The following is a 6,258-nucleotide window of genomic DNA, read 5'->3' as shown; positions in this document are numbered from 1 at the left end:
GACCTGCCGAGGCTGCTCCGCAGGGCAGTGCGGAGAAGATGGCCTGTGAGGGTCTCCCAGGGCAGTGCTGCCCTCAGACTGGGGGCATGTGTGGTCCTCAGGGCCAAACGGCTTGCTTCTCTGAATTACATCCTGTCCCTGTTTCATTCCTTCTCAGGCCTGAGTTTTCCCCCCAAACTGCCAGGGTTGAATGATCTCAAAAATGAGGCTGAGTATGTTCCCATGGTGCCGGGGCCTGAGGCATGGACAAGTCTCCTCCACCACGGAGAAATGGAGCAAAGGGGAGGTCACTTTTCCGTCTTCGACCTCTGTCACTGAGGTATTTTTTCCCCAATATTATTTGCAGAGGGACGACGCTGCTCCCTGTGTACAGAGGAGGAACACTGAATCCCGGATGCGAGCCATCTATGTTTGAACCCCAGCTCTGCCTGTTTCCAGATGGGAATACTGGCCTTATAGGCTTCTGTGAGGGTCCTAGCAGCTGACTGGAGCAACACCACACAACAGCTAAAGCAAAGTCCTGGAAGCCCTCTTACAGAGGTCCTGATCTGCCACTCAGTGGCTGAGTGATCGTCTGCACCTTATTTAACCTGAGAATCAGTTTTCTCACCCGTAATAGGAATTAATAATCCTAACTCATACAGTCTGTCACTGTGAGGACGAAATGAAATGAATCCTATAAAGAGAGATGACTTTAGGACATATCCTTACCCCCTGGAAGTATATACTTATTCCTACAGATGTTGATACAATAGTAACAGTAGCCAGGGAGCTCTGCTTCCCCTCAGTGACTGGAAAACTGCTCCACCCTCTCCAAGGGGGTTCTCAGCGCCACCTCATCCCTAACCACACCCTTCCCACCCCTAATCCTAATCTTGAGTTTATCTCTTTAAATGGGTTGAGGCTGCCGGTTGCAAGAAGGTGTCACTGAGTCACCCGAGGATGGCCCACGCCAGGGAGACTGGGCAGCAGGTGAGCCAGCCGGAGACAGATCAGGCATCTCCAAGGCACCGTGGTCCATGCCTCAGACCACCCTGCAGCCAAGATGGGGCAGTGGACAGCTCTGTGACCTGTGCTCTCCCTTGCCACACGGTCAACGGGCTACCTGGACAACAGCAGCCCAGCCTGCTGGGGCCTGAACTGGTCACTTCTCAAACGTCCCTCTTCACTCTGTCCTCTCCCACACTCTTCTACCCTGTCTCTTCCTCGCTCTCTGCTCTTCCTTTCCATTCTGACCCTGTTCTTTCTCCTCCTTCTTCATCATCCTTTCTCGTCTTTCTTTTTTTCCTTTCTATTCTCCTTGTGGTTGTGTTGCAATAAAACTTTATTTTCAGAGACAGGAAGTGGCTGGATTTCCAAACCCTAAAGAAAATACTTTCACCTTTTTATCACAACCAACAGAAGGAGCCACACACTTCACCCTCTTTTTGCTAATTTTGGGGCCCCCACAGTACAACTGCTGGTCACTCTCCCCTTATTTATTACAGACACTTGGGAGCGACACATTGGCCAAAGGGTCGGTCAGATGTCAAAGCAAGGGATGGAGTTGGAACTCAAGAAGGGAGAAGGAAGTGCATGCTTCAGTGGGACTGCAGCAAAACCCAGTCTTACCTGACAGACTCGAGAGCTGGACTTGCAGACGCTGCAGTTAAATGGGGTGGGGGGTGTTCAGTGACTTCCTCAACTACACTGCTGGACCACTTCTAAACGACCCTGAGAAGACGGCCTGTGAGGGTCTCCCAGGGCAGTGCTGCCCTCAGATTGGGGGCAGGTGTGGTCCTCACCCCCCGGGCTGCAGAAGTGTGGGGGTCGGGGGAGGCATCCAGCTCCCCCTTAGACGCAAACATCCTCCCAGAGATATTAAGCTGGGAAGTTAGACAAGGGCAGTGCTGAGAATATTAGCAACTCATCCAGTGGCCCAGAGCAATTTGTGAAAATCCTAATTAGATACACAAGGAACTTCTGTAATCACGCAAACACGCTCTCTACTCCAGCTTGGCAGCATGTGGTCCCTCGCCATCAAAAGCCAACCTGGAAGAACAGCCGACGAACAGAGGAACCAAGCGGTCAACAGTGATCCACTGAGAGGCAGAGTGTGGGCCTCCGTGTTGAATCCCCTCCAGAAGTGCCTCACTCCGAGACCTGAGGGTGCCGGGACTTTGAGGTAGAGCTTTCCGAAGCTGTGAACTCACTGGCCCCCTCCAATCCATCAACAACCCGGATGGGTGGTAAAACAACTGCGGGCAAAGTTGCAATACAAAAGGGACGACGGGGACCCAGTGTTCCTAGCCAATGAAGTGAACGCTCACATATGGTATCTTTCAAACATTTCAAACGTGATACTTATATGTGCCCAAATGTGATAGCACTGACATTACTATTTTTTTTATTTGTTTGTTTGTTTGTTTACTTATTTGATAGGCAGAGTTAGACAGTGAGAGAGAGAGAGACAGAGAGAAAGGTCTTCCTTCCATTGGTTCACCCCACAAATGGCCATTACGGCCAGTGCTGTGCCGATCCGAAGCCAGGAGCCAGGTGCTTCCTCCCGGTCTCCCATGCGGGCGCACTTGGCCATCCTCCACTGCCTCCCCGGGCCACAGCAGAGAGCTGGACTGGAAGAGGAGCAACCGGGACTAGAACCCACCACCCATATGGGATTCCGGCACCACAGGCGGAGGATTAGCCAAGTGAGCCACGACACCGGCCCACTAGTTTTAAGACTGAGAGACTCTCTGCAAAATGGCTTAAGTTGGTCACCCTATTAAAATAATACTGATGCAAGCAATATGTATGTATCCCTTAAACGTTTCATGTGGCGGTTATGTTTTCAAAATCAATGGAATATATAAGCATAAATCTAAGGTCTAAGTACCTGACAAATATGTGCATTTGATTTCATTTGTTCAGTAGTCTCAGGCTAGACAGTAGGGACAAGTACTGCACTCTGGAGTTAAAATCCTCACCCAGCTTCCATCAGCTGTAAGTTTCATTTTCCTCTGTGTACTGATGCAACCTGGCTCCCTGTGGCCAGGATGGCGTCACGGAAAGACAATGCCTGCAGAGTGGTTTTAAGGGAAAGATGAGCAGCAGTGCCCCCAGATGCCTTTAGTTCAACTTCTACATTGATCAATGCGTACAGTCTGTGTGTTGCCTGTAGACCGGCTGCACCTGCATCACTGGTGAGCTTGTAGAGATGCAGTCTCGTGCTGCACCACAGACTCCTGAAACAGAGCCACTGTGTTAACAAGATCCCCAGGTGATCCCTGTTCATGCTGAAGTTTGAGAAATGCTTCTGTGGCTCCCTCTGCCTGATGGAGCCTCATTTTCCTGCTCTGCCCGTGGAGACAAGATCCAGGTCAGAGCGTTATCTGATGAGTGACAGGGTGTCACATGTGATGTATGAGCCATGGTACTAGAACAGAGGGGAGGGCTGAAAGACAGCTGTCTCCTTCCTGGTCTTAGCATCACTTGCTTCTGAATGTGACTGTGCAGTAATGGTCCACGGACGTGGAATATTTTACCAGTCCCTACACATCAGAAGGGTCCTGACCTCAGGTCTTCCTTCTGAATCTTCAAAACCCCAAATCATGTTAAAAATCACAAAATCCAGGGGCCGGTGCTGTGGCGCACTGGGTTAATCCTTCGCCTGCAGCACTGGCATCCCATATGGCCACCGGTTCTAATCCCGGTTGCTCCTCTTCCAGTCCAACTCTCTATGGCCTGTGATAGCAGCAGAGGATGGTCCAAGTGCTTGGGCCCTGCACCCATGTGGGAGACCAGGAAGAAGCACCTGGCTCCTGGCTTCAGATTGGTGCAGCTCCTGCCATTGTGGCCATTTGGGGAGTGAACCAGTAGAAGAAAGACCTTTCTCTCTGTCTCTCTCTCTCTGTGTCTGTAATTCTGCCTGTCAAATAAATAAATAAAACCTTTAAAAACATACCACAAAATCCACCAGACAAAGCCATCCCTTGCTCACTTCCACTTGGAAGCCACAGATGCCCCTCTTGGAGTCCGAGCTTACTCTGTTTGCTCTTATTCCAACGTCATCTTGGAGGTTCCAGGAAGACAGCAGAGACTCAACAGAGATTTCCTGGTTTCTGGGCGAATAAACGGCTAAGGCCTCTGTGAGCTCCGGCTGGTACCAGCTGTGTCTAAACCTCACAGCACAGCATTTATTAGTCATTCTGTCCTTTCATTTCCCACTAAAAAATCCAGCATGTCTCACGAGGATAACTGGAAATGTTCATGGGAGATGGGCATTCCAAGGTAAGTTTCAGTACAATAAAAATTTGAAATTCAGGATAAAGTCTTCAGAAAGCTCGTGGAAAATATGCATTATGAGAAAACAACGCCTCGATTTCAAAGAGTGTACCAAAATAAACAGCTTTTAATTCTGTGCTCCATGAGCTTTTTGAAGTAAATTTGTTTTTTTCCTTGACCACTTACCAAGACACCTAAATTAGAACACACATGTGTATAGATATATGGGGATTCATGTATGTGTGGATTATTATATACTCGGTTCTACTTTATGATTAGACACTTAAGTTTATATACTGTCAACCAACTGGACTATTAGTCCTTGGCAGGAAAGAACAAGCAGAACCCTCTATGTGCCTAGGAAAGTGTTTCTCTGTGCATGCTGGGTAGTGATGCCAGTCTATGCTGACAGGTACTTGTGACCATTGTCACTCATCTACCGAAAGCCAGAGGTCCCGTGGAGTAACAGTGTTTCAAGGAGGATGCAGATCAGTAGCCTGTTTCCTAGGGAAATGCCTGAAGGGCTTCATGTAAGAGGTTTCCCTCCGATAATCAAACACCACACTCAAAGGTTATATTTACACAGCTCATTAGGAAGTTTCTTTTTTTTATACTTTTGACACTCATTAGACCCGTAATCGTCCAGTGAAGCTACTCCATAACAAGAGATAAACACTCCATTCTAAAGGACGCATAATAATTAGGTGCTGCTCCACACCGTGCTCTTCATGGGGCTAATTTTGGAGCATAATTAATCCTGCTGAAGCTGCGTAAGATAAGTGAAATATTTATGCAGCTGTGCTAATTCATGTATTTACTCCTAGACAGACATTCAGAATTGGACTTGGCTTTCCGGGAAGATTATCCTAAGACGCCCCCTGGAGCAACGTCATTTTCTCTCTCGTGTCTTTGCCTCCAGATGGCCTCTAACGCTGAAGCTGAGAAGACACACTGCCCAACCCTGACAGTCTGACCAGGAAGGCAATGAGCCAGGACAGAAAGTCTCTGTAAGAACTGAGATGCTCTGTTAAGTACAAGAAACAAACCTCTGGCTTATCTCGGTGCATTTACTTCTTATTTTTATTTGCAGCAAAGAGGATGTTGTTTGTTCAGTACCACAAGGGTTGTTTCTGTACTATTAACTTGACCGTGTTATCATCAATACGTTACTAAATAAGCTGTATTGAATACCAGAGTTCTACATGGACCATAATGGTTATGATGATGATAAGGTAGAGAGAGAGAAGGATGACGAGTAGGATAAACACGATGATGGTGGTGGGGATGGTGATGAAGATGATGGAGTTTGTGATTAGGAAAGTGGTGGTGATGATAGTGGTGGTGGTGATGGTGTTTGGGGTTATCATGGTTTTGATGATGATGGTGGTGGTGGTGATTGTGGTGGTGATGGTGATGATGGTGGTATGATGGTGACAGTAATAGTAACAGTAATGAGGATGATGGTGTTTGTGATTATGATGGTAATGATGGTGGTGGTGATGAAGATTATGGTGCTTGTGGTTATGATGGTAATGGTGAAGGTGATGATGGTGGTGATGATGGTGATGGTGATGGTGGTGGTGATGATAGTGATGGTGGTGGTGATGATGGTATTGGGTAGTGATGTTGATGGTGATGAGGATGGTGGTGTTTGTGGTTATGATGGTGAAGGTGATGAAGGTGGTGATGATGGTGATGGTGATGGTGAAGGTGATGGTGGTGGGTGGTGATGTTGATGGTGATGAGGATGATGGTGTTTGTGGTTATGATGGTGATGGTGGTGGTGATGATGTAGGAGATGATGGTGATTATGGTGGTGATGATGATGGAGGTGACAATAGTGATAGCTAACGTCTACTGAACTATTTTTATGCTACAGGTGCTGCACTAGACAATCTCTTTACATGTACTTTTCCATTTCACCTTCAAATCAAGTTTAACAGATAAATATATAGGTATCCATTCATAGATGGATAAATCAAGGCTAAGAAAGATGAC

General features: G+C 47.5%; 1 protein-coding gene across 1 annotated transcript in view; it reads right to left on the bottom strand.

The window, feature by feature from the left end:
* Positions 1–6,258, bottom strand: part of GRIN2A (glutamate ionotropic receptor NMDA type subunit 2A) — a 405,170-nt gene that overhangs the window by 34,711 nt on the left and 364,201 nt on the right. The gene's annotated exons all lie outside the window — the stretch shown is intronic.

The sequence above is a fragment of the Oryctolagus cuniculus genome, chromosome 19 (assembly GCF_964237555.1).
Source record: "Oryctolagus cuniculus chromosome 19, mOryCun1.1, whole genome shotgun sequence".
Taxonomy (NCBI): Eukaryota; Metazoa; Chordata; class Mammalia; order Lagomorpha; family Leporidae; genus Oryctolagus; species Oryctolagus cuniculus.
Note: the sequence above shows the minus strand (reverse complement) of the source record. Positions and strands in the feature narration are given on the sequence as shown.